Here is a 27,570-nt window from a genome sequence, read left to right on the forward strand (position 1 = left end):
TGAAGGAGGTGTATGAGGACCCAAGCAAGGAGGCCCAGGCTCTCATCACCTACCTGAAGAAGGCAAAGGCCAGGCCTAACACCAATATGGCCCTTTTCAAAGCATACGTGCTGAAGAGGCAGGCTCTAGCCCACGTGCCCACCACCACTGTGCCCACTGCATCTGTCCTCACTTCTGCTGTGCCCACTGCCACTGTGTCTGTTCCTCCTCAACCTACTGCCACTAAAAAGAGACACACAAAAGATTTTGTCTCCAGCCAAACCCTGTAAGTGGGTAAGTTTTTTCTTTTTTCTCCAGGCACTGCAGGCTCGAGAGGCCCTGCTCCTGCCCCGGCTCGTGCTACTGCCCCTGCTCCTGCCCCTTATCCTGCTCCTCCAGCATTGTGGACCCCTGGCCAGGTGTCCCAGTCGCCTGCAGAGCTTCCTGTCCACTGGAAAGAGCAACTCCCACCTTTCCAGCAAGGCTTTCAACCCCTGTCCCTCTGCACCAGGACCATCCTCACTACAGCCACCCACAGGACTGCAGCGCCCTGCCCAGCCTCCTCTGCAGTCTCCTCCTCTGCACCCTGCCCAGCCTCCTCTGCAGTCTCCTCCTCTGCGCCCTGCCCAGCCTCCTCTGCAGTCTCCTCCTCTGCGCCCTGCCCAGCCTCCTCTGCAGTCTCCTCCTCTGCGCCCTGCCCAGCCTCCTCTGCAGTCTCCTCCTCTGCGCCCTGCTCAGCCTCCTCTGCAGTCTCCTCCACAGCCTTCTGTCCAGCCAAGTGCTGCCTCTGCTCCTGCAACATCAACTGGGTCCAGTGTTGCAGACCAGGCTCCTGTAAGTAAGCTTCTCATTATTCGTGTGCAGGTCCTGCAGCGTGATTTCCAATGACCACAAAAAAAGAGGCCGCATTTCCTCTGTGCTGGAAACTTTGCACTGGCTACCTTTTAATTGTTGATTTAATCAAAAAATTGCGCTTTAAGCCATGGAAGCTGAAATGTTTTCGGCCCGACAGCAGCAGGGAGGATGTATGTTTCGGCTCGTTGGTCTAGGGGTATGATTCTCGCTTAGGGTGCGAGAGGTCCCGGGTTCAAATCCCGGACGAGCCCATTATTCGGCTTTGCTTTTAATCTCTTCAGCCTTATTAGGGCAACCAGGATATTTCTGAGCAATTGGGGATAAAATGTGCCAGAGAGAGGCTGGTTAGCTCAGTTGGTTAGAGCGTGGCGCTAATAACGCCAAGGCTGCGGGTTCGATCCCCGTACGGGCCAATCATTTTCTCTCTGGGACCTTCGCTCTGCTCTTCTCGAAAATGACAGGCGGTCTCCCATACATCCATGCTGGCCAAACCGCACAAGTACCTGGCCGAAATAGCTCAGTTGGGAGAGCGTTAGACTGAAGATCTAAAGGTCCCTGGTTCAATCCCGGGTTTCGGCAGAGGAACAACCTCCCCCTCTTTTAGTCTACCTGATTCCACCTCTCAGACAGCCAGTTAGCAGGGTGTGTTGGTTCCATGGTGTAATGGTTAGCACTCTGGGCTTTGAATCCAGCGATCCGAGTTCAAATCTCGGTGGAACCTTTTTAGGATCTTTGCGGAAGGGAGGGGAAAAACAGAGGTGATGCGCAACTGCTGACGTGGCGGTGAAATTGGCACTCTCAAACCGAGTCGGAATTGGGGAAACATGGGCTTAAAAAGGGAATCCTGGAGACCAGTTCCTGGTTCTGGCTCACTGCAAGATCCAGTTTGGGAAACACCAGGGTCAGAGGTTCCTGTGGCTGCTGGAGAACTCACTGGGGTATGCCTGCTATCTGGTCAGCAGCATTTTGGGGGAGGAGGAGAGGGACAACCCGCTGTCGGACAACAAACAGCGCCCTGCCCAGCCTCCTCTGCAGTCTCCTCCTCTGCACCCTGCCCAGCCTCCTCTGCAGTCTCCTCCTCTGCGCCCTGCCCAGCCTCCTCTGCAGTCTCCTCCTCTGCGCCCTGCCCAGCCTCCTCTGCAGTCTCCTCCTCTGCGCCCTGCTCAGCCTCCTCTGCAGTCTCCTACACAGCCTTCTGTCCAGCCAAGTGCTGCCTCTGCTCCTGCAACATCAACTGGGTCCAGTGTTGCAGACCAGGCTCCTGTAAATAAGCTTCTCATTATTCGTGTGCAGGTCCTGCAGCGTGATTTCCAATGACCACAAAAAAAGAGGCCGCATTTCCTCTGTGCTGGAAACTTTGCACTGGCTACCTTTTAATTGTTGATTTAATCAAAAAATTGCGTTTTAAGCCATGGAAGCTGAAATGTTTTCGGCCCGACAGCAGCAGGGAGGATGTATGTTTCGGCTCGTTGGTCTAGGGGTATGATTCTCGCTTAGGGTGCGAGAGGTCCCGGGTTCAAATCCCGGACGAGCCCATTATTCGGCTTTGCTTTTAATCTCTTCAGCCTTATTAGGGCAACCAGGATATTTCTGAGCAATTGGGGATAAAATGTGCCAGAGAGAGGCTGGTTAGCTCAGTTGGTTAGAGCGTGGCGCTAATAACGCCAAGGCTGCGAGTTCGATCCCCGTACGGGCCAATCATTTTCTCTCTGAGACCTTCGCTCTGCTCTTCTCGAAAATGACGGGCGGTCTCCCATACATACATGCTGGCCAAACCGCACAAGTACCTGGCCGAAATAGCTCAGTTGGGAGAGCGTTAGAGCGTTAGACGGGTTTCGGCAGAGGAACAACCTCCCCCTCTTTTAGTCTACCTGATTCCACCTTTCAGACAGCCAGTTAGCAGGGTGTGTTGGTTCCATGGTGTAATGGTTAGCACTCTGGGCTTTGAATCCAGCGATCCGAGTTCAAATCTCGGTGGAACCTTTTTAGGATCTTTGCGGAAGGGAGGGGAAAAACAGAGGTGATGCGCAACTGCTGAAGTGGCGGTGAAATTGGCACTCTCAAACCGAGTCGGAATTGGGGAAACATGGGCTTAAAAAGCAAAGGCTTATTTCGCTCCTTGCTATCGGGGTTCTGGACTGAATGACTTAAATCTCTGCACCTCATGGGAAAAGTTGACACACGCCGAGGTTCCATGGTGTAAGGGTTAGCACTCTGGGCTCTGAATCCAGTGATCCGAATTCAAATCTCGGTGGGACCTTCATTTGCCAGGCTAAACAGCACAAGTACCTGGCCGAAATAGCTCAGTTGGGAGAGTGTTAGACTGAAGATCTAAAGGTCCCTGGTTCAATCTCGGGTTTCGGCAGAGGAACCACGCCCGCCTCCTTTAGGCTACCTGATTCCACCTAGCCTCATCGCTATCTCCGTCTCAGACAAACAGCTGGGAGGGTGTGTTGGTTCCATGGTGTAATGGTTAGCACTCTGGGCTTTGAATCCAGCGATCCGAGTTCAAATCTCGGTAGAACCTTTTTAGGTTCTTCGCGGAAGGGAGGGAAAAAACAGAGGTGATGCGCAATTGCTGACGTGGCGGTGAAATTGGCACTCTCAAACCGAGTCGGAATTGGGGAAACATAGGGTGCTTCTCAATATCCCTCCTCGTCTCCTCGTTCCTCTGTCCTCCATCCTATGACCCGGAAACCGATCGAGCTCAGCCATCTTGAAGGACATCTCAATTCTCTAATTCAGCGTTTCCCAAACGGGGTGCCGCGGCACCCTGGGGTGCCTTCTGGCGAGAGCAGGGGTGCCGTGTAAAAACTCCATTAAACATTTTTAAATTGCTAAAATGTGTAAAAAAAATAATAATAAATGTATCATCATTCTCGCATCGTCTAATAACAACAAATAATGCACACAAATTTATAATAAAAAATGCAACTCATAAGTTTTCCGCGTTCGTTGAATTGCGGGGGTTCCTCATGATTTCATTCTCGTGCTTCATTCCCAGCGTCCACACATAAAGCTGCCTCTTTTTCATGGCTTGTTGCGCTTACGGTCAAATACACACGAACCATTGTCACAACGTCCGTCTTGCCGCATATTCACAAACACATCGGTTATGTCCGTACTGCTGTCAACGGTAACGCGTGCGATTAATGTTTTTCAGTTTTACGCGTTAAAAAAGATTTAAACACAATTAACGCAGCATCCGTTTTTTCTGTCATCCTTTGGCTAGCCTTACATTATATAATCACGTTCTTATTCATGCAAATGCTTTTAAACCATGCAACCGCGAAAAGACAAAAGAGAACGCGCTGTCTGTGAATGTCCTGCTGACACAGGACGACGCGCATCGCGTGCCAGAATCGACTTCTCTTTCGTGCTTGAACGAATAATAACACACAGTTATGACAAAATGTCCGTTTTGTTGAGTATCCTCATGAGAGCAGTCTTAAATTAGTTAAAATCTTAAATTAGAGTTGTGAGAAGATGGGACGCGTGTGAGATAAACAAGTGCAGCAGTGACAACAGAATCAAAGAACAGGTAACAGAGAAAATTACTCACTGCTCTTGACTAAAGAACGCTTGTAGCTTTAATAAGGATTCATCTATATTTAATTTATTATTTATGCAGTGAAGACTGTAAAGTGTTTGATAACTTTATTCAATTTCTGTGTATTTCCTGACATCAGTAGCAGTATTGGTATCAGTGATACTGGGCTTCATTCATAAAAAAGATGCCATTAAACAATTATTTAAAATATACTGTCTTTATGTTGTTTATACATTAATTTGGAGATTAACTGTGAAATTATTACATTATAAAATATATTAAAAACAAGCTATCTTGTGCAATTATAACAAAATTATCCCAATATAAAAACACAAATAGGCCTACACTGAGTGAGCAAACATTTAGGTGAGATTTGCAATGGTAATTGAGCAATGTTTTGCTGAATTATGAATAAAAGCCTTAATTAAATATGTCATCATGTAAAGTCATCTCTGCAGAAGAAATTAATGATTTCCTAGACTTAAAATGGATGGACAAAAAAATTGATAATATTAAAAAATATCTATATGACAGTAGGCCTATATACGGCAGTTATTCCCTGTGGTATTGAAAATCAATACATTTCAAGGTATAGTATCAAAGTAGTATCGTGACAACACTAGTGTAGGGTGCCACATTTTTTTTTAAATTTTCAAAGGGTGCCTCGACTGAAAAAAGTTTGGGAAACACTGCTCTAATTGCACCTCGAGGAGTGAGGAGGCTTTCAGAGGAGTCATGAGCGAGGATACACAGTTGTATCCTATGCGGAAGTGTTTTATTGACTAAACGTGACGCACGTATACATTCTCCTCCCCCTTCACATCGGTCACAATCTGTTTTAAAGTATACTTTACCTTTGCAGTTTATATAAACCACACATTACACATATTTCAACAGGGTATCTTGCTTTATTATTATTTATTATGAATTTCTTAAATAAACAAACTGCAACAACATGAGGGCAGATCCTTTGAGCGCTGCTGATGACGCTATGAAGTGACGCTCGAGTGATCAAGTATTCCAATGTATAAAAAAGCTTTCATTCGATTCCTCCATCCTCATTTTTGTCATTCATTACATTATTTTGAGCACAAGAAGATATTTTACTAAAACCTTTAAAAAAAAGTTTAATTCATATATGTTATACTATACTATGTTATACACGAGTATACATATTTATGTTATCTTTTTAAATACTATGTTATACATATTTAAAAAGACATGAATAGGCAAAAACAAGTGTTTTTTTGTTTCAACAAATGATTCTCAACTACGTTATAAAAGATATACCAAAACGATTTGATATACCATTTTAAGTTTTAGATCTGTTTGATGATCATATTATTATGAATTGTCCTAAACGCCTTTATGTTATATTTGGTGTTTCTTAGTAATCTCTGCCACAAAAGCTAAACAAAACAAAACGATTTAAGCAGGGCATGATACCAGCAAGATTGTACCAAGAAGTGTTATTTATTTTCTTATTAATAAGTTCATCACACTATTTACAATTTGTACACAAGGCAATTCAAAGTGATTCACAGTTGTATAAAAAACAATAATGCTTATGCTCATAATAATAATAATCATTAATTATTATAATATTATAATAATTTATTACATAAAAAGCAAATGCTGTAGTAAAATACTTTCAGTTGGAATATGACAGCTATGTAACGTTCTGTTTATGCCTGTGTCCTTTCAGATTATGTATGCATACCCGGTTTTACGAAGAACCTCTGAGGGTCGACTCCTTATGGGGCCAACTGAGGAGGCCAATAGGAGGAAGATCGTGTTGGCAGATAGGGCCAGGTGTAAGGAGGAGGTCCTGGCTGAGGCCACTGCCTTTGTGAGGCAGAATGGAGGGAATCCTGGAGACCAGTACCTGGTTCTGGCTCACTGCAAGATCCAGTTTGGGAAACACCAGGGTCAGAGGTTCCTGTGGCTGCTGGAGAACTCACTGGGGTATGCCTGCTATCTGGTCAGCAGCATTTTGGGGGAGGAGGTGAGGGACAACCCGCTGTCGGCCAACAAACACCTGTTCCTCAGATACACCTCGCAGATCAGGGAGGTAGGCGAGGCTGTGGAGGTGTATCAGAAAAAACAGGCCATGCTGCAGGAGGCCGAGAGGACAGGACACTCTGGATGTCTGATGGTGGAGTTTGGGGATTTTAAGGGTAGGTCAATGAAGGAGGTGTATGAGGACCCAAGCAAGGAGGCCCAGGCTCTCATCACCTACCTGAAGAAGGCAAAGGCCAGGCCTAACACCAATATGGCCCTTTTCAAAGCATACGTGCTGAAGAGGCAGGCTCCAGCCCACGTGCCCACCACCACTGTGCCCACTGCATCTGTCCTCACTGCTGCTGTGCCCACTGCCACTGTGTCTGTTCCTCCTCCACCTACTGCCACTAAGAACAGGCCACTGCTGGCGACCAATGTGAAGGCCCTGTTGGCGCGGGGGAAGCATTTATCTGCTTCACAGCTGGCACAAAAGATTTTGTCTCCAGCCAAACCCTGTAATTGATTTGCAAGCTTTAAAATCATTACAGTATATATTATGCAGTATATATGTCTAACGAAAATACGTGTTCAACAGCTGCAGGACCACGTGTACCACCTGCGTCTGAGTCCGCAGCCCGGAGACAGCTCTTTACATGTGGTGAGTATCACTTAACGCATACAAGTGTGTTGGTGACATGTGCTTAGTGTTTTATGTTATTTTACAGACTCTGCTGCTACGGATTTTTTTGAGGAGGAAGATGACCTGGAGATGGCAACTGTAGCCTCGCAAGCTGAGGAACAACTTCCTCAAGGTATGTAAATCTTAAACAATATTTTACAAACAATTACAAATAAAACAAAACAGTCTTTTTTAAATGACATATTATTTTATTTCACAACACAGATGTAGCGACAATGAGTCTTACATTAAATTAGCTCAAATTATATATAGGGAATTTAATAATTAATCATGAATGATTAATATATTGCACATTACAGTTAAATTATCGAAGCTGAAAATAGATCGATTGTATATATGAATGATCACCATAATGGGTTATGGTTCGTCATTAATATATCAATAGTCTTATTACAGATTGATTATATGAGATAACCTTAAATGGAATTAATTTAGTTATCGAACAATCTGTTTGTCCAGCAAACGGCCGTAATATTAACATCAATTTTCAACAAAAATTATCTCTTTCTTATAATTCCAAACAAGCTATTTTCTGGCCAGGAAAAATCACCTTCTTGTTATTATAAAATTTAGGTTACTGAAATAGCAACGAAATGTAAAGCTTTGTAGCTAAAGGGTCGAACACTTCATTGACTTTGTAAAAATGAGCACTTTAGACAATTAGCAATCAAGAATATAATGGTTTTAATAAAAAGAACCTTACCTACTTGCCACGGAATAGGTGGTTTTCGGACACCTCTAGTGGGCGATAGATATTGATATTGATAGATATTGGGCATATTGCCCCCTGACCCCCCCCCCCCCCCCCCCCCCCCCTGCTCCTGTGGCTTACTTTTGACCAATCGGCGACCGCTATTATTAATCGATCATTATTTATTCATAAACAGTGTTTGTTTTTAGACAATTAAACATGCCAATAAAGCTAGCTAGCGTGTAATAGCACACGTTTTCTTCTGTACATGTGAACCTGCAACTTTACCATGATATACAGTAAAAAACATGCCACTACTGTCAAGATAATTAGCCGACCGCTAATTAAGCTATATCCTCCTTAAACCATTTTTTTGTTGTTGTTAATTTAGTATTTTTTTGTGTCATTCATTACATTATTTTGACCACAAGAAGATTTTTACTAAAACCTTTAAAAAAAAAGTTTAATTCATATATGTTATACTATACTATGTTATACACCAGTATACATATTTATGTTATCTTTTTAAATACTATGTTATACATATTTAAAAAGACATGAATAGGCAAAAACAAGTGTTTTTTTGTTTCAACAAATGATTCTCAACTATGTTATAAAAGATATACCAAAACGATTTGATATACCATTTTAAGTTTTAGATCTGTTTGATGATCATATTATTATGAATTGGCATAAACGCCTTTATGTTATATTTGGTGTTTCTTAGTAATCTCTGCCACAAAAGCTAAACAAAACAAAACGATTTAAGCATGGCATGATACCAGCAAGATTGTACCAAGAAGTGTTATTTGTTTTCTTATTAATAAGTTCATCACACTATTTACAATTTGTACACAAGGCAATTCAAAGTGATTCACAGTTGTATAAAAAACAATAATGCTTATGCTCATAATAATAATAATAATATTCATTAATTATTATAATATTATAATAATTCATTACATAAAAAACAAATGATGTAGTAAAATACTTTCAGTTGGAATATGACAGCTATGTAACGTTCTGTTTATGCCTGTGTCCTTTCAGATTATGTATGCATACCCGGTTTTACGAAGAACCTCTGAGGGTCGATTCCTCACTGCTGCTGTGCCCACTGCCACTGTGTCTGTTCCTCCTCCACCTACTGCCACTAAGAACAGGCCACTGCTGGCGACCAATGTGAAGGCCCTGTTGGCGCGGGGGAAGCATTTATCTGCTTCACAGCTGGCACAAAAGATTTTGTCTCCAGCCAAACCCTGTAAGTGGGTAAGTTTTTTTCTTTTTTCTCCAGCCACTGCAGGCGCGAGAGGCCCTGCTCCTGCCCCGGCTCGTGCTACTGCCCCTGCTCCTGCCCCTTATCCTGCTCCTCCAGCATTGTGGACCCCTGGCCAGGTGTACCAGTCACCTGCAGAGCTTCCTGTCCACTGGAAAGAGCAACTCCCATCTTTCCAGCAAGGCCTTCAACCCCTGTCCCTCTGCACCAGGACCATCCTCACTACAGCCACCCACAGGACTGCAGCGCCCTGCCCAGCCTCCTCTGCAGTCTCCTCCTCTGCGCCCTGCCCAGCCTCCTCTGCAGTCTCCTCCTCTGCACCCTGCCCAGCCTCCTCTGCAGTCTCCTCCTCTGCGCCCTGCTCAGCCTCCTCTGCAGTCTCCTCCACAGCCTTCTGTCCAGCCAAGTGCTGCCTCTGCTCCTGCAACATCAACTGGGTCCAGTGTTGCAGACCAGGCTCCTGTAAGTAAGCTTCTCATTATTCGTGTGCAGGTCCTGCAGCGTGATTTCCAATGACCACAAAAAAAGAGGCCGCATTTCCTCTGTGCTGGAAACTTTGCACCGGCTACCTTTTAATTGTAGATTTAATCAAAAAATTGCGCTTTAAGCCATGGAAGCTGAAATGTTTCCGGCCTAGCAGCAGTAACCAGGATGTACGTTTCGGCTCGTTGGTCTAGGGGTATGATTCTCGCTTAGGGTGCGAGAGGTCCCGGGTTCAAATCCCGGACGAGCCCATTATTAGGCTTTGCTTTTAATCTCTTCAGCCTGATTAGGGCAACCAGGATATTTCTGAGAAATTGGGGATAAAATGTGCCAGAGAGAGGCCGGGTAGCTCAGTTGGTTAGAGCGTGGTGCTAATAACGCCAAGGTCGCGGGTTCGGTCCCCGTACGGGCCACTCATTTTCTCTCTGGGACCTTTGCTCTGCTCTTCTCGAAAATGACGGGCGGTCTCCCAGAGATCCCTGCTGGCTAAACCATACAAGTACCTGGCCGAAATAGCTCAGTTGGGAGAGCGTTAGAGTGAAGATCTAAAGGTCCCTGGTTCAATCCCGGGTTTCGGCAGAGGAACCATGTCTGCCTCTTTTAGTCTACCTGATTCCACCTAGCCTCATCGCTATCTGCCTCTCAAACAGCCATCTAGCAGAGTGTGTTGGTTCCATGGTGTAATGGTTAGCACTCTGGGCTTTGAATCCAGCAATCCGAGTTCAAATCTCGGTGGAACCTTTTTAGGTTCTTTGCGGAAGGGAGGGAAAAAACAGAGGTGATGCGCAACTGGTGACATGGCAGTGAAATTGACACTCTCAAACCGAGTCAGAATTGGGGAAACATGGGCTTAAAAAGCAAAGGCTTCATTTGCTCCTTGCTATCGTGCTTCAGGACTCAATGACTTAAATCTCTGCTGCTCATGGGAAAAGTTGACACACGCCAAGGTTCCATGGTGTAATGGTTAGCACTCTGGGCTTTGAATCCAGCGATCCGAGTTCAAATCTCGGTGGGACCTGCTTTTGCCAGGAATGTGTGCAGTACCTCGTTCGAAAAAACTTTTTCGGCAGCACTGAGCCGCAAGAGCTCATCTAGGTAGTGCCCCTTGAAGGGGGGCGTAAAAAGGATGGACAGCACTGGAGAATGCAGGCATCGATCCCGCTACCTCTCGCATGCTAAGCAAGCGCTCTACCATTTGAGCTAATTCCCCTCGATGATGGAGAGAAGGTGTCCATCGCTCTCAAAGACAAAGACGAGGCGCGATCCCTAGCACGTGTGCAGGTGCTGTAGCGTGATTTCCAATGACCACAAAAAAACAGGCCGAATTTCCTCTGTGCTGGCAACTTTGCACTGGCTACCTTTTAATTGTAGATTTAATGAAAAAATTGCGCTTTGAATCCAGCGATCCGAGTTCAAATCTCGGTGGAACCTTTTTAGGTTCTTTGCGGAAGGGAGGGAAAAAACAGAGGTGATGCGCAACTGCTGACGTGGCGGTGAAATTGGCACTCTCAAACCGAGTCGGAATTGGGGAAACATGGGCTTAAAAAGCAAAGGCTTCATTTGCTCCTTGCTATCGTGCTTCTGGACTCAATGACTTAAATCCTTGCTATCGTGCTTCTGGACTCAATGACTTAAATCTCTGCTGCTCATGGGAAAAGTTGACACACGCCAAGGTTCCATGGTGTAATGGTTAGCACTCTGGGCTCTGAATCTAGCGATCCGAGTTCAAATCTCGGTGGGAACTGCTTTTGCCAGGAATCTGTGCAGTACCTCGTTCGAAAAAACTTTTTCGGCAGCACTGAGCTGCAAGAGCTCATCTAGGTAGTGCCCCTTGAAGGGGGGCGTAAAAAGGATGGACAGCACTGGAGAATGCAGGCATCGATCCCACTACCTCTCGCTTGCGCCTACTGCTTCCTACCAATTGAGCCAAAGTAAGCCCACGTGAGTCAATCGTGTTTCTCTGCTGTGGCTTACTTTTGACCAATCACGTTCTCTCCTGTGGCTTACTTTTGACCAATCGTGTTTCTCTCCTGTGGCTTACTTTTGACCAATCGCCTTTCTCTCCTGTGGCTTACTTTTGACCAATCGCGTTTCTCTCCTGGCTCTGCTCCTGTGGCTTACTTTTGACCAATCGGCGACCGCTATTATTATCGTCATCTTTGCAATCTTTGCAACAGGTAAGTCTATTCTTCACGACTGTATAATCGATCATTATTTATTCATAAACAGTGCTTGTTTTTAGACAATTAAACATGCCAATAAAGCTAGCTAGCGTGTAATAGCACACGTTTTCTTCTGTACATGTGAACCTGCAACTTTACCATGATATACAGTAAAAAACATGCCACTACTGTCAAGATAATTAGCCGACCGCTAATTGAGCTATATCCTCCTTAAACCCTTTTTTTGTTGTTGTTAATTTAGTATTTTTTTGTGTCATTCATTACATTATTTTGACCACAAGAAGATTTTTACTAAAACCTTTAAAAAAAAAAGTTTAATTCATATATGTTATACTATACTATGTTATACACCAGTATACATATTTATGTTATCTTTTTAAATACTATGTTATACATATTTAAAAAGACATGAATAGGCAAAAACAAGTGTTTTTTTGTTTCAACAAATGATTCTCGACTATGTTATAAAAGATATACCAAAACGATTTGATATACCATTTTAAGTTTTAGATCTGTTTGATGATCATATTATTATGAATTGGCATAAACGCCTTTATGTTATATTTGGTGTTTCTTAGTAATCTCTGCCACAAAAGCTAAACAAAACAAAATGATTTAAGCATGGCATGATACCAGCAAGATTGTACCAAGAAGTGTTATTTATTTTCTTATTAATAAGTTCATCACACTATTTACAATTTGTACACAAGGCAATTCAAAGTGATTCACAGTTGTATAAAAAACAATAATGCTTATGCTCATAATAATAATAATAATAATATTCATTAATTATTATAATATTATAATAATTAATTACATAAAAAACAAATGATGTAGTAAAATACTTTCAGTTGGAATATGACAGCTATGTAACGTTCTGTTTATGCCTGTGTCCTTTCAGATTATGTATGCATACCCGGTTTTACGAAGAACCTCTGAGGGTCGACTCCTTATGGGGCCAACTGAGGAGGCCAATAGGAGGAAGATCGTGTTGGCAGGGAGGGCCAGGTGTAAGGAGGAGGTCCTGGCTGAGGCCACTGCCTTTTTGAGGCAGAATGGAGGGAATCCTGGAGACCAGTTCCTGGTTCTGGCTCACTGCAAGATCCAGTTTGGGAAACACCAGGGTCAGAGGTTCCTGTGGCTGCTGGAGAACTCACTGGGGTATGCCTGCTATCTGGTCAGCAGCATTTTGGGGGAGGAGGAGAGGGACAACCCGCTGTCGGACAACAAACACCTGTTCCTCAGATACACCTCGCAGATCAGGGAGGTAGGCGAGGCTGTAGAGGCGTATCAGAAAAAAAACAGGCCATGCTGCAGGAGGCCCAGAGGACAGGACACTCTGGATGTCTGATGGTGGAGTTTGGGGATTTTAAGGGTAGGTCAATGAAGGAGGTGTATGAGGACCCAAGCAAGGAGGCCCAGGCTCTCATCACCTACCTGAAGAAGGCAAAGGCCAGGCCTAACACCAATATGGCCCTTTTCAAAGCATACGTGCTGAAGAGGCAGGCTCTAGCCCACGTGCCCACCACCACTGTGCCCACTGCATCTGTCCTCACTTCTGCTGTGCCCACTGCCACTGTGTCTGTTCCTCCTCCACCTACTGCCACTAAAAAGAGACACACAAAAGATTTTGTCTCCAGCCAAACCCTGTAAGTGGGTAAGTTTTTTCTTTTTTCTCCAGGCACTGCAGGCTCGAGAGGCCCTGCTCCTGCCCCGGCTCGTGCTACTGCCCCTGCTCCTGCCCCTTATCCTGCTCCTCCAGCATTGTGGACCCCTGGCCAGGTGTCCCAGTCGCCTGCAGAGCTTCCTGTCCACTGGAAAGAGAAACTCCCACCTTTCCAGCAAGGCTTTCAACCCCTGTCCCTCTGCACCAGGACCATCCTCACTACAGCCACCCACAGGACTGCAGCGCCCTGCCCAGCCTCCTCTGCAGTCTCCTCCTCTGCACCCTGCCCAGCCTCCTCTGCAGTCTCCTCCTCTGCGCCCTGCCCAGCCTCCTCTGCAGTCTCCTCCTCTGCGCCCTGCCCAGCCTCCTCTGCAGTCTCCTCCTCTGCGCCCTGCTCAGCCTCCTCTGCAGTCTCCTCCACAGCCTTCTGTCCAGCCAAGTGCTGCCTCTGCTCCTGCAACATCAACTGGGTCCAGTGTTGCAGACCAGGCTCCTGTAAGTAAGCTTCTCATTATTCGTGTGCAGGTCCTGCAGCGTGATTTCCAATGACCACAAAAAAAGAGGCCGCATTTCCTCTGTGCTGGAAACTTTGCACCGGCTACCTTTTAATTGTAGATTTAATCAAAAAATTGCGCTTTAAGCCATGGAAGCTGAAATGTTTCCGTCCTAGCAGCAGTAACCAGGATGTACGTTTCGGCTCGTTGGTCTAGGGGTATGATTCTCGCTTAGGGTGCGAGAGGTCCCGGGTTCAAATCCCGGACGAGCCCATTATTCGGCTTTGCTTATAATCTCTTCAGCCTTATTAGGGCAACCAGGATATTTCTGAGCAATTGGGGATAAAATGTGCCAGAGAGAGGCTGGTTAGCTCAGTTGGTTAGAGCGTGGCGCTAATAACGCCAAGGCTGCGGGTTCGATCCCCGTACGGGCCAATCATTTTCTCTCTGGGACCTTCGCTCTGCTCTTCTCGAAAATGACGGACGGTCTCCCATACATGCATGCTGGCCAAACCGCACAAGTACCAGGCCGAAATAGCTCAGTTTTGGAGAGCGTTAGACTGAAGATCTAAAGGTCCCTGGTTCAATCCCGGGTTTCGGCAGAGGAACAACCTCCCCCTCTTTTAGTCTACCTGATTCCACCTCTCAGACAGCCAGTTAGCAGGGTGTGTTGGTTCCATGGTGTAATGGTTAGCACTCTGGGCTTTGAATCCAGCGATCCGAGTTCAAATCTCGGTGGAACCTTTTTAGGATCTTTGCGGAAGGGAGGGGAAAAACAGAGGTGATGCGCAACTGCTGACGTGGCGGTGAAATTGGCACTCTCAAACCGAGTCGGAATTGGGGAAACATGGGCTTAAAAAGCAAAGGCTTATTTTGCTCCTTGCTATCGCGGTTCTGGACTGAATGACTTAAATCTCTGCACCTCATGGGAAAAGTTGACACACGCCGAGGTTCCATTGTGTAAGGGTTAGCACTCTGGGCTCTGAATCCAGTGATCCGAATTCAAATCTCGGTGAGACCTTCATTTGCCAGGCTAAACAGCACAAGTACCTGGTCGAAATAGCTCAGTTGGGAGAGTGTTAGACTGAAGATCTAAAGGTCTCTGATTCAATCTCGGGTTTCGGCAGAGGAACCACGCCCGCCTCCTTTAGGCTACCTGATTCCACCTAGCCTCATCGCTATCTGCCTCTCAGACAGACAGCTGGGAGGGTGTGTTGGTTCCATGGTGTAATGGTTAGCACTCTGGGCTTTGAATCCAGCGATCCGAGTTCAAATCTCAGTAGAACCTTTTTAGGTTCTTCGCGGAAGGGAGGGAAAAAACAGAGGTGATGCGCAACTGCTGACGTGGCGGTGAAATTGGCACTCTCAAACCGAGTCGGAATTGGGGAAACATAGGGTGCTTCTCAATATCCCTCCTCGTCTCCTCGTTCCTCTGTCCTCCATCCTATGACCCGGAAACCGATCGAGCTCAGCCATCTTGAAGGACATCTCAATTCTCTAATTGCACCTCGAGGAGTGAGGAGGCTTTCAGAGGAGTCATGAGCGAGGATACACAGTTGTATCCTATGCGGAAGTGTTTTATTGACTAAACGTGACGCACGTATACATTCTCCTCGCCCTTCACATCGGTCACAATCTGTTTTAAAGTATACTTTACCTTTGCAGTTTATATAAACCACACATTACACATATTTCAACAGGGTATCTTGCTTTATTATTATTTATTATGAATTTCTTAAATAAACAAACTGCAACAACATGAGGGCAGATCCTTTGAGCGCTGCTGATGACGCTATGAAGTGACGCTTGAGTGATCAAGTATTCCAATGTATAAAAAAGCTTTCATTCGATTCCTCCATCCTCATTTTTGTCATTCATTACATTATTTTGAGCACAAGAAGATATTTTACTAAAACCTTTAAAAAAAAGTTTAATTCATATATGTTATACTATACTATGTTATACACCAGTATACATATTTATGTTATCTTTTTAAATTCTATGTTATACATATTTAAAAAGACATGAATAGGCAAAAACAAGTGTTTTTTTGTTTCAACAAATGATTCTCAACTATGTTATAAAAGAAAAACCAAAACGATTTGATATACCATTTTAAGTTTTAGATCTGTTTGATGATCATATTATTATGAATTGGCATAAACGCCTTTATGTTATATTTGGGTTTTCTTAGTAATCTCTGCCACAAAAGCTAAACAAAACAAAACGATTTAAGCATGGCATGATACCAGCAAGATTGTACCAAGAAGTGTTATTTATTTTCTTATTAATAAGTTCATCACACTATTTACAATTTGTACACAAGGCAATTCAAAGTGATTCACAGTTGTATAAAAAACAATAATGCTTATGCTCATAATAATAATAATAATATTCATTAATTATTATAATATTATAATAATTAATTACATAAAAAACAAATGATGTAGTAAAATACTTTCAGTTGGAATATGACAGCTATGTAACGTTCTGTTTATGCCTGTGTCCTTTCAGATTATGTATGCATACCCGGTTTTACGAAGAACCTCTGAGGGTTGACTCCTTATGGGGCCAACTGAGGAGGCCAATAGGAGGAAGATCGTGTTGGCAGGGAGGGCCAGGTGTAAGGAGGAGGTCCTGGCTGAGGCCACTGCCTTTTTGAGGCAGAATGGAGGGAATCCTGGAGACCAGTTCCTGGTTCTGGCTCACTGCAAGATCCAGTTTGGGAAACACCAGGGTCAGAGGTTCCTGTGGCTGCTGGAGAACTCACTGGGGTATGCCTGCTATCTGGTCAGCAGCATTTTGGTGGAGGAGGAGAGGGACAACCCGCTGTCGGACAACAAAGACCTGTTCCTCAGATACACCTCGCAGATCAGGGAGGTAGGCGAGGCTGTAGAGGTGTATCAGAAAAAAACAGGCCATGCTGCAGGAGGCCCAGAGGACAGGAGACTCTGGATGTCTGATGGTGGAGTTTGGGGATTTTAAGGGTAGGTAAATGAAGGAGGTGTATGAGGACCCAAGCAAGGAGGCCCAGGCTCTCATCACCTACCTGAAGAAGGGAAAGGCCAGGCCTAACACCAATATGGCCCTTTTCAAAGCATACGTGCTGAAGAGGCAGGCTCTAGCCCACGTGCCCACCACCACTGTGCCCACTGCATCTGTCCTCACTTCTGCTGTGCCCACTGCCACTATGTCTGTTCCTCCTCCACCTACTGCCACTAAAAAGAGACACACAACAGATTTTGTCTCCAGCCAAACCCTGTAAGTGGGTAAGTTTTTTCTTTTTTCTCCAGCCACTGCAGGCTCGAGAGGCCCTGCTCCTGCCCCGGCTCGTGCTACTGCCCCTGCTCCTGCCCCTTATCCTGCTCCTCCAGCATTGTGGACCCCTGGCCAGGTGTCCCAGTCGCCTGCAGAGCTTCCTGTCCACTGGAAAGAGCAACTCCCATCTTTCCAGCAAGGCTTTCAACCCCTGTCCCTCTGCACCAGGACCATCCTCACTACAGCCACCCACAGGACTGCAGCGCCCTGCCCAGCCTCCTCTGCAGTCTCCTCCTCTGCACCCTGCCCAGCCTCCTCTGCAGTCTCCTCCTCTGCGCCCTGCCCAGCCTCCTCTGCAGTCTCCTCCTCTGCGCCCTGCCCAGCCTCCTCTGCAGTCTCCTCCTCTGCGCCCTGCTCAGCCTCCTCTGCAGTCTCCTCCACAGCCTTCTGTCCAGCCAAGTGCTGCCTCTGCTCCTGCAACATCAACTGGGTCCAGTGTTGCAGACCAGGCTCCTGTAAGTAAGCTTCTCATTATTCGTGTGCAGGTCCTGCAGCGTGATTTCCAATGACCACAAAAAAAGAGGCCGCATTTCCTCTGTGCTGGAAACTTTGCACTGGCTACCTTTTAATTGTTGATTTAATCAAAAAATTGCGCTTTAAGCCATGGAAGCTGAAATGTTTTCGGCCCGACAGCAGCAGGGAGGATGTATGTTTCGGCTCGTTGGTCTAGGGGTATGATTCTCGCTTAGGGTGCGAGAGGTCCCGGGTTCAAATCCCGGACGAGCCCATTATTCTGCTTTGCTTTTAATCTCTTCAGCCTTATTAGGGCAACCAGGATATTTCTGAGCAATTGGGGATAAAATGTGCCAGAGAGAGGCTTGTTAGCTCAGTTGGTTAGAGCGTGGCGCTAATAACGCCAAGGCTGCGGGTTCGATCCCCGTACGGGCCAATCATTTTCTCTCTGGGACCTTCGCTCTGCTCTTCTCGAAAATGACGGGCGGTCTCCCATACATCCATGCTGGCCAAACCGCACAAGTACCTGGCCGAAATAGCTCAGTTGGGAGACAGTAGACTGAAGATCTAAAGGTCCCTGGTTCAATCCCGGGTTTCGGCAGAGGAACAATCTCCCCCTCTTTTAGTCTACCTGATTCCACCTCTCAGACAGCCAGTTAGCAGGGTGTGTTGGTTCCATGGTGTAATGGTTAGCACTCTGGGCTTTGAATCCAGCGATCCGAGTTCAAATCTCGGTGGAACCTTTTTAGGATCTTTGCGGAAGGGAGGGGAAAAACAGAGGTGATGCGCAACTGCTGACGTGGCGGTGAAATTGGCACTCTCAAACCGAGTCGGAATTGGGGAAACATGGGCTTAAAAAGGGAATCCTGGAGACCAGATCCTGGTTCTGGCTCACTGCAAGATCCAGTTTGGGAAACACCAGGGTCAGAGGTTCCTGTGGCTGCTGGAGAACTCACTGGGGTATGCCTGCTATCTGGTCAGCAGCATTTTGGGGGAGGAGGAGAGGGACAACCCGCTGTCGGCCAACAAACACCTGTTCCTCAGATACACCTCGCAGATCAGGGAGGTAGGCGAGGCTGTGGAGGTGTATCAGAAAAAACAGGCCATGCTGCAGGAGGCCGAGAGGACAGGAGACTCTGGATGTCTGATGGTGGAGTTTGGGGATTTTAAGGGTAGGTCAATGAAGGAGGTATATGAGGACCCAAGCAAGGAGGCCCAGGCTCTCATCACCTACCTGAAGAAGGCAAAGGCCAGGCCTAACACCAATATGGCCCTTTTCAAAGCATACGTGCTGAAGAGGCAGGCTCCAGCCCACGTGCCCACCACCACTGTGCCCACTGCATCTGTCCTCACTGCTGCTGTGCCCACTGCCACTGTGTCTGTTCCTCCTCCACCTACTGCCACTAAGAACAGGCCACTGCTGGCGACCAATGTGAAGGCCCTGTTGGCGCGGGGGAAGCATTTATCTGCTTCACAGCTGGCACAAAAGATTTTGTCTCCAGCCAAACCCTGTAAGTGATTTGCAAGCTTTAAAATCATTACAGTATATATTATGCAGTATATATGTCTAACGAAAATACGTGTTCAACAGCTGCAGGACCACGTGTACCACCTGCGTCTGAGTCCGCAGCCCGGAGACAGCTCTTTACATGTGGTGAGTATCACTTAACGCATACAAGTGTGTTGGTGACATGTGCTTAGTGTTTTATGTTATTTTACAGACTCTGCTGCTACGGATTTTTTTGAGGAGGAAGATGACCTGGAGATGGCAACTGTAGCCTCGCAAGCTGAGGAACAACTTCCTCAAGGTATGTAAATCTTAAACAATATTTTACAAACAACTACAAATAAAACAAAACAGTCTTTTTTAAATGACATATTATTTTATTTCACAACACAGATGTAGCGACAATGAGTCTTACATTAAATTAGCTCAAATTATATATAGGGAATTTAATAATTAATCATGAATGATTAATATATTGCACATTACAGTTAAATTATCGAAGCTGAAAATAGATCGATTGTATATATGAATGATCACCATAATGGGTTATGGTTCGTCATTAATATATCAATAGTCTTATTACAGATTGATTATATGAGATAACCTTAAATGGAATTAATTTAGTTATCGAACAATCTGTTTGTCCAGCAAACGGCCGTAATATTAACATCAATTTTCAACAAAAATTATCTCTTTCTTATAATTCCAAACAAGCTATTTTCTGGCCAGGAAAAATCACCTTCTTGTTATTATAAAATTTAGGTTACTGAAATAGCAACGAAATGTAAAGCTTTGTAGCTAAAGGGTCGAACACTTCATTGACTTTGTAAAAATGAGCACTTTAGACAATTAGCAATCAAGAATATAATGGTTTTAATAAAAAGAACCTTACCTACTTGCCACGGAATAGGTGGTTTTCGGACACCTCTAGTGGGCGATAGAGAGCATATTGCCCCCTGACCCCCCCCCCCCCCCCCCCTGCTCCTGTGGCTTACTTTTGACCAATCGGCGACCGCTATTATTAATCGATCATTATTTATTCATAAACAGTGTTTGTTTTTAGACAATTAAACATGCCAATAAAGCTAGCTAGCGTGTAATAGCACACGTTTTCTTCTGTACATGTGAACCTGCAACTTTACCATGATATACAGTAAAAAACATGCCACTACTGTCAAGATAATTAGCCGACCGCTAATTAAGCTATATCCTCCTTAAACCATTTTTTTGTTGTTGTTAATTTAGTATTTTTTTGTGTCATTCATTACATTATTTTGACCACAAGAAGATTTTTACTAAAACCTTTAAAAAAAAAGTTTAATTCATATATGTTATACTATACTATGTTATACACCAGTATACATATTTATGTTATCTTTTTAAATACTATGTTATACATATTTAAAAAGACATGAATAGGCAAAAACAAGTGTTTTTTTGTTTCAACAAATGATTCTCAACTATGTTATAAAAGATATACCAAAACGATTTGATATACCATTTTAAGTTTTAGATCTGTTTGATGATCATATTATTATGAATTGGCATAAACGCCTTTATGTTATATTTGGTGTTTCTTAGTAATCTCTGCCACAAAAGCTAAACAAAACAAAACGATTTAAGCATGGCATGATACCAGCAAGATTGTACCAAGAAGTGTTATTTGTTTTCTTATTAATAAGTTCATCACACTATTTACAATTAATTATAATAATTCATTACATAAAAAACAAATGATGTAGTAAGATACTTTGAGTTGGAATATGACAGCTATGTAACGTTCTGTTTATGCCTGTGTCCTTTCAGATTATGTATGCATACCCGGTTTTACGAAGAACCACTGAGGGTCGATTCCTCACTGCTGCTGTGCCCACTGCCACTGTGTCTGTTCCTCCTCCACCTACTGCCACTAAGAACAGGCCACTGCTGGCGACCAATGTGAAGGCCCTGTTGGCGCGGGGGAAGCATTTATCTGCTTCACAGCTGGCACAAAAGATTTTGTCTCCAGCCAAACCCTGTAAGTGGGTAAGTTTTTTTCTTTTTTCTCCAGCCACTGCAGGCTCGAGAGGCCCTGCTCCTGCCCCGGCTCGTGCTACTGCCCCTGCTCCTGCTCCTTATCCTGCTCCTCCAGCATTGTGGACCCCTGGCCAGGTGTACCAGTCACCTGCAGAGCTTCCTGTCCACTGGAAAGAGCAACTCCCATCTTTCCAGCAAGGCCTTCAACCCCTGTCCCTCTGCACCAGGACCATCCTCACTACAGCCACCCACAGGACTGCAGCGCCCTGCCCAGCCTCCTCTGCAGTCTCCTCCTCTGCGCCCTGCCCAGCCTCCTCTGCAGTCTCCTCCTCTGCACCCTGCCCAGCCTCCTCTGCAGTCTCCTCCTCTGCGCCCTGCTCAGCCTCCTCTGCAGTCTCCTCCACAGCCTTCTGTCCAGCCAAGTGCTGCCTCTGCTCCTGCAACATCAACTGGGTCCAGTGTTGCAGACCAGGCTCCTGTAAGTAAGCTTCTCATTATTCGTGTGCAGGTCCTGCAGCGTGATTTCCAATGACCACAAAAAAAGAGGCCGCATTTCCTCTGTGCTGGAAACTTTGCACCGGCTACCTTTTAATTGTAGATTTAATCAAAAAATTGCGCTTTAAGCCATGGAAGCTGAAATGTTTCCGTCCTAGCAGCAGTAACCAGGATGTACGTTTCGGCTCGTTGGTCTAGGGGTATGATTCTCGCTTAGGGTGCGAGAGGTCCCGGGTTCAAATCCCGGACGAGCCCATTATTAGGCTTTGCTTTTAATCTCTTCAGCCTGATTAGGGCAACCAGGATATTTCTGAGAAATTGGGGATAAAATGTGCCAGAGAGAGGCCGGTTAGTTCAGTTGGTTAGAGCGTGGTGCTAATAACGCCAAGGTCGCGGGTTCGGTCCCCGTACGGGCCACTCATTTTCTCTCTGGGACCTTCGCTCTGCTCTTTTCGAAAATGACGGGCGGTCTCCCAGAGATCCCTGCTGGCTAAACCATACAAGTACCTGGCCGAAATAGCTCAGTTGGGAGAGCGTTAGAGTGAAGATTTAAAGGTCCCTGGTTCAATCCCGGGTTTCGGCAGAGGAACCATGTCTGCCACTTTTAGTCTACCTGATTCCACCTAGCCTCATCGCTATCTGCCTCTCAAACAGCCATCTAGCAGAGTGTGTTGGTTCCATGGTGTAATGGTTAGCACTCTGGGCTTTAAATCCAGCAATCCGAGTTCAAATCTCGGTGGAACCTTTTTAGGTTCTTTGCGGAAGGGAGGGAAAAAACAGAGGTGATGCGCAACTGGTGACATGGCAGTGAAATTGACACTCTCAAACCGAGTCGGAATTTGCGAAACATGGGCTTAAAAAGCAAAGGCTTCATTTGCTCCTTGCTATCGTGCTTCAGGACTCAATGACTTAAATCTCTGCTGCTCATGGGAAAAGTTGACACACGCCAAGGTTCCATGGTGTAATGGTTAGCACTCTGGGCTTTGAATCCAGCGATCCGAGTTCAAATCTCGGTGGGACCTGCTTTTGCCAGGAATGTGTGCAGTACCTCGTTCGAAAAAACTTTTTCGGCAGCACTGAGCCGCAAGAGCTCATCTAGGTAGTGCCCCTTGAAGGGGGGCGTAAAAAGGATGGACAGCACTGGAGAATGCAGGCATCGATCCCGCTACCTCTCGCATGCTAAGCAAGCGCTCTACCATTTGAGTATATTGAGCGAGGCGCGATCCCTAGCACGTGTGCAGGTGCTGCAGCGTGATTTCCAATGACCACAAAAAAACAGGCCGAATTTCCTCTGTGGTGGCAACTTTGCACTGGCTACCTTTTAATTGTAGATTTAATGAAAAAATTGCGCTTTGAATCCAGCGATCCGAGTTCAAATCTCGGTGGAACCTTTTTAGGTTCTTTGCGGAAGGGAGGGAAAAAACAGAGGTGATGCGCAACTGCTGACGTGGCGGTGAAATTGGCACTCTCAAACCGAGTCGGAATTGGGGAAACATGGGCTTAAAAAGCAAAGGCTTCATTTGCTCCTTGCTATCGTGCTTCTGGACTCAATGACTTAAATCCTTGCTATCGTGCTTCTGGACTCAATGACTTAAATCTCTGCTGCTCATGGGAAAAGTTGACACACGCCAAGGTTCCATGGTGTAATGGTTAGCACTCTGGGCTCTGAATCTAGCGATCCAAGTTCAAATCTCGGTGGGAACTGCTTTTGCCAGGAATCTGTGCAGTACCTCGTTTCGAAAAAACGTTTTCGGCAGCACTGAGCCGCAAGAGCTCATCTAGGTAGTGCCCCTTGAAGGGGGGCGTAAAAAGGATGGACAGCACTGGAGAATGCAGGCATCGATCCCACTACCTCTCGCTTGCGCCTACTGCTTCCTACCAATTGAGCCAAAGTAAGCCCACGTGAGCCAATCGTGTTTCTCTGCTGTGGCTTACTTTTGACCAATCACGTTCTCTCCTGTGGCTTACTTTTGACCAATCGTGTTTCTCTCCTGTGGCTTACTTTTGACCAATCGCCTTTCTCTCCTGTGGCTTACTTTTGACCAATCGCGTTTCTCTCCTGGCTCTGCTCCTGTGGCTTACTTTTGACCAATCGGCGACCGCTATTATTATCGTCATCTTTGCAATCTTTGCAACAGGTAAGTCTATTCTTCACGACTGTATAATCGATCATTATTTATTCATAAACAGTGTTTGTTTTTAGACAATTAAACATGCCAATAAAGCTAGCTAGCGTGTAATAGCACACGTTTTCTTCTGTACATGTGAACCTGCAACTTTACCATGATATACAGTAAAAAACATGCCACTACTGTCAAGATAATTAGCCGACCGCTAATTGAGCTATATCCTCCTTAAACCATTTTTTTGTTGTTGTTAATTTAGTATTTTTTTGTGTCATTCATTACATTATTTTGACCACAAGAAGATTTTTACTAAAACCTTTAAAAAAAAAAGTTTAATTCATATATGTTATACTATACTATGTTATACACCAGTATACATATTTATGTTATCTTTTTAAATACTATGTTATACATATTTAAAAAGACATGAATAGGCAAAAACAAGTGTTTTTTTGTTTCAACAAATGATTCTCGACTATGTTATAAAAGATATACCAAAACGATTTGATATACCATTTTAAGTTTTAGATCTGTTTGATGATCATATTATTATGAATTGGCATAAACGCCTTTATGTTATATTTGGTGTTTCTTAGTAATCTCTGCCACAAAAGCTAAACAAAACAAAACGATTTAAGCATGGCATGATACCAGCAAGATTGTACCAAGAAGTGTTATTTATTTTCTTATTAATAAGTTCATCACACTATTTACAATTTGTACACAAGGCAATTCAAAGTGATTCACAGTTGTATAAAAAACAATAATGCTTATGCTCATAATAATAATAATAATAATATTCATTAATTATTATAATATTATAATAATTAATTACATAAAAAACAAATGATGTAGTAAAATACTTTCAGTTGGAATATGACAGCTATGTAACGTTCTGTTTATGCCTGTGTCCTTTCAGATTATGTATGCATACCCGGTTTTACGAAGAACCTCTGAGGGTCGACTCCTTATGGGGCCAACTGAGGAGGCCAATAGGAGGAAGATCGTGTTGGCAGGGAGGGCCAGGTGTAAGGAGGAGGTCCTGGCTGAGGCCACTGCCTTTTTGAGGCAGAATGGAGGGAATCCTGGAGACCAGTTCCTGGTTCTGGCTCACTGCAAGATCCAGTTTGGGAAACACCAGGGTCAGAGGTTCCTGTGGCTGCTGGAGAACTCACTGGGGTATGCCTGCTATCTGGTCAGCAGCATTTTGGCGGAGGAGGAGAGGGACAACCCGCTGTCGGACAACAAACACCTGTTCCTCAGATACACCTCGCAGATCAGGGAGGTAGGCGAGGCTGTAGAGGTGTATCAGAAAAAAAACAGGCCATGCTGCAGGAGGCCCAGAGGACCGGAGACTCTGGATGTCTGATGGTGGAGTTTGGGGATTTTAAGGGTAGGTCAATGAAGGAGCTGTATGAGGACCCAAGCAAGGAGGCCCAGGCTCTCATCACCTACCTGAAGAAGGCAAAGGCCAGGCCTAACACCAATATGGCCCTTTTCAAAGCATACGTGCTGAAGAGGCAGGCTCTAGCCCACGTGCCCACCACCACTGTGCCCACTGCATCTGTCCTCACTCTGCACCCTGCCCAGCCTCCTCTACAGTCTCCTCCTCTGCGCCCTGCCCAGCCTCCTCTGCAGTCTCCTCCTCTGCGCCCTGCCCAGCCTCCTCTGCAGTCTCCTCCTCTGCGCCCTGCTCAGCCTCCTCTGCAGTCTCCTCCACAGCCTTCTGTCAAGCCAAGTGCTGCCTCTGCTCCTGCAACATCAACTGGGTCCAGTGTTGCAGACCAGGCTCCTGTAAGTAAGCTTCTCATTATTCGTGTGCAGGTCCTGCAGCTTGATTTCCAATGACCACAAAAAAGAGGCCGCATTTCCTCTGTGCTGGAAACTTTGCACTGGCTACCTTTTAATTGTTGATTTAATCAAAAAATTGCGCTTTAAGCCATGGAAGCTGAAATGTTTTCGGCCCGACAGCAGCAGGGAGGATGTATGTTTCGTCTCGTTGGTCTAGGGGTATGATTCTCGCTTAGGGTGCGAGAGGTCCCGGGTTCAAATCCCGGACGAGCCCATTATTCGGCTTCGCTTTTAATCTCTTCAGCCTTATTAGGGCAACCAGGATATTTCTGAGCAATTGGGGATAAAATGTGCCAGAGAGAGGCCGGTTAGCTCAGTTGGTTAGAGCGTGGCGCTAATAACGCCAAGGCTGCGGGTTCGATCCCCGTACGGGCCAATCATTTTCTCTCTGGGACCTTCGCTCTGCTCTTCTCGAAAATGACGGGCGGTCTCCCATACATCCATGCTGGCTAAACCGCACAAGTACCTGGCCGAAATAGCTCAGTTGGGAGAGCGTTAGACTGAAGATCTAAAGGTCCCTGGTTCAATCCCGGGTTTCGGCAGAGGAACAACCTCCCCCTCTTTTAGTCTACCTGATTCCACCTCTCAGACAGCCAGTTAGCAGGGTGTGTTGGTTCCATGGTGTAATGGTTAGCACTCTGGGCTTTGAATCCAGCGATCCGAGTTCAAATCTCGGTGGAACCTTTTTAGGATCTTTGGGGAAGGGAGGGGAAAAACAGAGGTGATGCGCAACTGCTGACGTGGCGGTGAAATTGGCACCCTCAAACCGAGTCGGAATTGGGGAAACATGGGCTTAAAAAGCAAAGGCTTATTTTGCTCCTTGCTATCGCGGTTCTGGACTGAATGACTTAAATCTCTGCACCTCATGGGAAAAGTTGACACACGCCGAGGTTCCATGGTGTAAGGGTTAGCACTCTGGGCTCTGAATCCAGTGATCCGAATTCAAATCTCGGTGAGACCTTCATTTGGCAGGCTAAACAGCACAAGTACCTGGCCGAAATAGCTCAGTTGGGAGAGTGTTAGACTGAAGATCTAAAGGTCCCTGGTTCAATCTCGGGTTTCGGCAGAGGAACCACGCCTGCCTCCTTTAGGCTACCTGATTCCACCTAGCCTCATCGCTATCTGCCTCTCAGACAGACAGCTGGGAGGGTGTGTTGGTTCCATGGTGTAATGGTTAGCACTCTGGGCTTTTAATCCAGCGATCCGAGTTCAAATCTCGGTAGAACCTTTTTAGGTTCTTCGCGGAAGGGTGGGAAAAAACAGAGGTGATGCGCAACTGCTGATGTGGCGGTGAAATTGGCACTCTCAAACCGAGTCGGAATTGGGGAAACATAGGGTGCTTCTCAATATCCCTCCTCGTCTCCTCGTTCCTCTGTCCTCCATCCTATGACCCGGAAACCGATCGAGCTCAGCCATCTTGAAGGACATCTCAATTCTCTAATTGCACCTCGAGGAGTGAGGAGGCTTTCAGAGGAGTCATGAGCGAGGATACACAGTTGTATCCTATGCGGAAGTGTTTTATTGACTAAACGTGACGCACGTATACATTCTCCTCCCCCTTCACATCGGTCACAATCTGTTTTAAAGTATACTTTACCTTTGCAGTTTATATAAACCACACATTACACATATTTCAACAGGGTATCTTGCTTTATTATTATTTATTATGAATTTCTTAAATAAAAAAACTGCAACAACATGAGGGCAGATCCTTTGAGCGCTGCTGATGACGCTATGAAGTGACGCTCGAGTGATCAAGTATTCCAATGTATAAAAAAGCTTTCATTCGATTCCTCCATCCTCATTTTTGTCATTCATTACATTATTTTGAGCACAAGAAGATATTTTACTTAAACCTTTAAAAAAAAGTTTAATTCATATATGTTATACTATACTATGTTATACACCAGTATCCGTATTTATGTTATC

At 45.3% G+C, this 27,570-nt stretch overlaps 30 non-coding genes across 30 annotated transcripts; all 30 read left to right on the forward strand.

Annotated features, from left to right (window-relative positions):
- The first annotated feature begins 1,013 nt into the window (after nt 1–1,013).
- trnap-agg (transfer RNA proline (anticodon AGG)) lies at nt 1,014–1,085 on the forward strand. Its single transcript has one exon. It is a non-coding gene; the product is annotated as a tRNA-Pro (tRNA).
- Nucleotides 1,086–1,173: 88 nt separating this feature from the next.
- trnai-aau (transfer RNA isoleucine (anticodon AAU)) lies at nt 1,174–1,247 on the forward strand. Its single transcript has one exon. It is a non-coding gene; the product is annotated as a tRNA-Ile (tRNA).
- A 93-nt stretch (nt 1,248–1,340) lies between these two features.
- Nucleotides 1,341–1,413, forward strand: trnaf-gaa (transfer RNA phenylalanine (anticodon GAA)). The gene has a single exon. It is a non-coding gene; the product is annotated as a tRNA-Phe (tRNA).
- Nucleotides 1,414–1,483: 70 nt separating this feature from the next.
- On the forward strand, nt 1,484–1,555 carry trnaq-uug (transfer RNA glutamine (anticodon UUG)). Its single transcript has one exon. It is a non-coding gene; the product is annotated as a tRNA-Gln (tRNA).
- Nucleotides 1,556–2,297: 742 nt separating this feature from the next.
- trnap-agg (transfer RNA proline (anticodon AGG)) lies at nt 2,298–2,369 on the forward strand. The gene has a single exon. It is a non-coding gene; the product is annotated as a tRNA-Pro (tRNA).
- Nucleotides 2,370–2,457: 88 nt separating this feature from the next.
- On the forward strand, nt 2,458–2,531 carry trnai-aau (transfer RNA isoleucine (anticodon AAU)). The gene has a single exon. It is a non-coding gene; the product is annotated as a tRNA-Ile (tRNA).
- A 214-nt stretch (nt 2,532–2,745) lies between these two features.
- Nucleotides 2,746–2,817, forward strand: trnaq-uug (transfer RNA glutamine (anticodon UUG)). Its single transcript has one exon. It is a non-coding gene; the product is annotated as a tRNA-Gln (tRNA).
- Nucleotides 2,818–3,126: 309 nt separating this feature from the next.
- On the forward strand, nt 3,127–3,199 carry trnaf-gaa (transfer RNA phenylalanine (anticodon GAA)). The gene has a single exon. It is a non-coding gene; the product is annotated as a tRNA-Phe (tRNA).
- Nucleotides 3,200–3,289: 90 nt separating this feature from the next.
- Nucleotides 3,290–3,361, forward strand: trnaq-uug (transfer RNA glutamine (anticodon UUG)). Its single transcript has one exon. It is a non-coding gene; the product is annotated as a tRNA-Gln (tRNA).
- A 6,350-nt stretch (nt 3,362–9,711) lies between these two features.
- trnap-agg (transfer RNA proline (anticodon AGG)) lies at nt 9,712–9,783 on the forward strand. The gene has a single exon. It is a non-coding gene; the product is annotated as a tRNA-Pro (tRNA).
- Nucleotides 9,784–9,871: 88 nt separating this feature from the next.
- On the forward strand, nt 9,872–9,945 carry trnai-aau (transfer RNA isoleucine (anticodon AAU)). The gene has a single exon. It is a non-coding gene; the product is annotated as a tRNA-Ile (tRNA).
- Nucleotides 9,946–10,038: 93 nt separating this feature from the next.
- Nucleotides 10,039–10,111, forward strand: trnaf-gaa (transfer RNA phenylalanine (anticodon GAA)). Its single transcript has one exon. It is a non-coding gene; the product is annotated as a tRNA-Phe (tRNA).
- Nucleotides 10,112–10,201: 90 nt separating this feature from the next.
- On the forward strand, nt 10,202–10,273 carry trnaq-uug (transfer RNA glutamine (anticodon UUG)). Its single transcript has one exon. It is a non-coding gene; the product is annotated as a tRNA-Gln (tRNA).
- A 205-nt stretch (nt 10,274–10,478) lies between these two features.
- Nucleotides 10,479–10,550, forward strand: trnaq-uug (transfer RNA glutamine (anticodon UUG)). The gene has a single exon. It is a non-coding gene; the product is annotated as a tRNA-Gln (tRNA).
- A 3,526-nt stretch (nt 10,551–14,076) lies between these two features.
- Nucleotides 14,077–14,148, forward strand: trnap-agg (transfer RNA proline (anticodon AGG)). Its single transcript has one exon. It is a non-coding gene; the product is annotated as a tRNA-Pro (tRNA).
- Nucleotides 14,149–14,236: 88 nt separating this feature from the next.
- On the forward strand, nt 14,237–14,310 carry trnai-aau (transfer RNA isoleucine (anticodon AAU)). The gene has a single exon. It is a non-coding gene; the product is annotated as a tRNA-Ile (tRNA).
- Nucleotides 14,311–14,403: 93 nt separating this feature from the next.
- Nucleotides 14,404–14,477, forward strand: trnaf-gaa (transfer RNA phenylalanine (anticodon GAA)). The gene has a single exon. It is a non-coding gene; the product is annotated as a tRNA-Phe (tRNA).
- A 70-nt stretch (nt 14,478–14,547) lies between these two features.
- Nucleotides 14,548–14,619, forward strand: trnaq-uug (transfer RNA glutamine (anticodon UUG)). Its single transcript has one exon. It is a non-coding gene; the product is annotated as a tRNA-Gln (tRNA).
- Nucleotides 14,620–17,848: 3,229 nt separating this feature from the next.
- Nucleotides 17,849–17,920, forward strand: trnap-agg (transfer RNA proline (anticodon AGG)). Its single transcript has one exon. It is a non-coding gene; the product is annotated as a tRNA-Pro (tRNA).
- Nucleotides 17,921–18,008: 88 nt separating this feature from the next.
- trnai-aau (transfer RNA isoleucine (anticodon AAU)) lies at nt 18,009–18,082 on the forward strand. The gene has a single exon. It is a non-coding gene; the product is annotated as a tRNA-Ile (tRNA).
- Nucleotides 18,083–18,317: 235 nt separating this feature from the next.
- On the forward strand, nt 18,318–18,389 carry trnaq-uug (transfer RNA glutamine (anticodon UUG)). Its single transcript has one exon. It is a non-coding gene; the product is annotated as a tRNA-Gln (tRNA).
- A 3,458-nt stretch (nt 18,390–21,847) lies between these two features.
- trnap-agg (transfer RNA proline (anticodon AGG)) lies at nt 21,848–21,919 on the forward strand. Its single transcript has one exon. It is a non-coding gene; the product is annotated as a tRNA-Pro (tRNA).
- An 88-nt stretch (nt 21,920–22,007) lies between these two features.
- On the forward strand, nt 22,008–22,081 carry trnai-aau (transfer RNA isoleucine (anticodon AAU)). The gene has a single exon. It is a non-coding gene; the product is annotated as a tRNA-Ile (tRNA).
- A 93-nt stretch (nt 22,082–22,174) lies between these two features.
- Nucleotides 22,175–22,247, forward strand: trnaf-gaa (transfer RNA phenylalanine (anticodon GAA)). Its single transcript has one exon. It is a non-coding gene; the product is annotated as a tRNA-Phe (tRNA).
- A 367-nt stretch (nt 22,248–22,614) lies between these two features.
- Nucleotides 22,615–22,686, forward strand: trnaq-uug (transfer RNA glutamine (anticodon UUG)). The gene has a single exon. It is a non-coding gene; the product is annotated as a tRNA-Gln (tRNA).
- Nucleotides 22,687–25,783: 3,097 nt separating this feature from the next.
- Nucleotides 25,784–25,855, forward strand: trnap-agg (transfer RNA proline (anticodon AGG)). The gene has a single exon. It is a non-coding gene; the product is annotated as a tRNA-Pro (tRNA).
- An 88-nt stretch (nt 25,856–25,943) lies between these two features.
- Nucleotides 25,944–26,017, forward strand: trnai-aau (transfer RNA isoleucine (anticodon AAU)). Its single transcript has one exon. It is a non-coding gene; the product is annotated as a tRNA-Ile (tRNA).
- Nucleotides 26,018–26,110: 93 nt separating this feature from the next.
- On the forward strand, nt 26,111–26,183 carry trnaf-gaa (transfer RNA phenylalanine (anticodon GAA)). Its single transcript has one exon. It is a non-coding gene; the product is annotated as a tRNA-Phe (tRNA).
- A 70-nt stretch (nt 26,184–26,253) lies between these two features.
- On the forward strand, nt 26,254–26,325 carry trnaq-uug (transfer RNA glutamine (anticodon UUG)). The gene has a single exon. It is a non-coding gene; the product is annotated as a tRNA-Gln (tRNA).
- A 309-nt stretch (nt 26,326–26,634) lies between these two features.
- trnaf-gaa (transfer RNA phenylalanine (anticodon GAA)) lies at nt 26,635–26,707 on the forward strand. Its single transcript has one exon. It is a non-coding gene; the product is annotated as a tRNA-Phe (tRNA).
- Nucleotides 26,708–27,570: the final 863 nt, after the last annotated feature.

This window comes from Siphateles boraxobius, unplaced genomic scaffold (genome assembly GCF_051911475.1).
Source record: "Siphateles boraxobius isolate OS27281-9 unplaced genomic scaffold, OSU_SipBor_1 116, whole genome shotgun sequence".
NCBI lineage: Eukaryota > Metazoa > Chordata > Actinopteri > Cypriniformes > Leuciscidae > Siphateles > Siphateles boraxobius.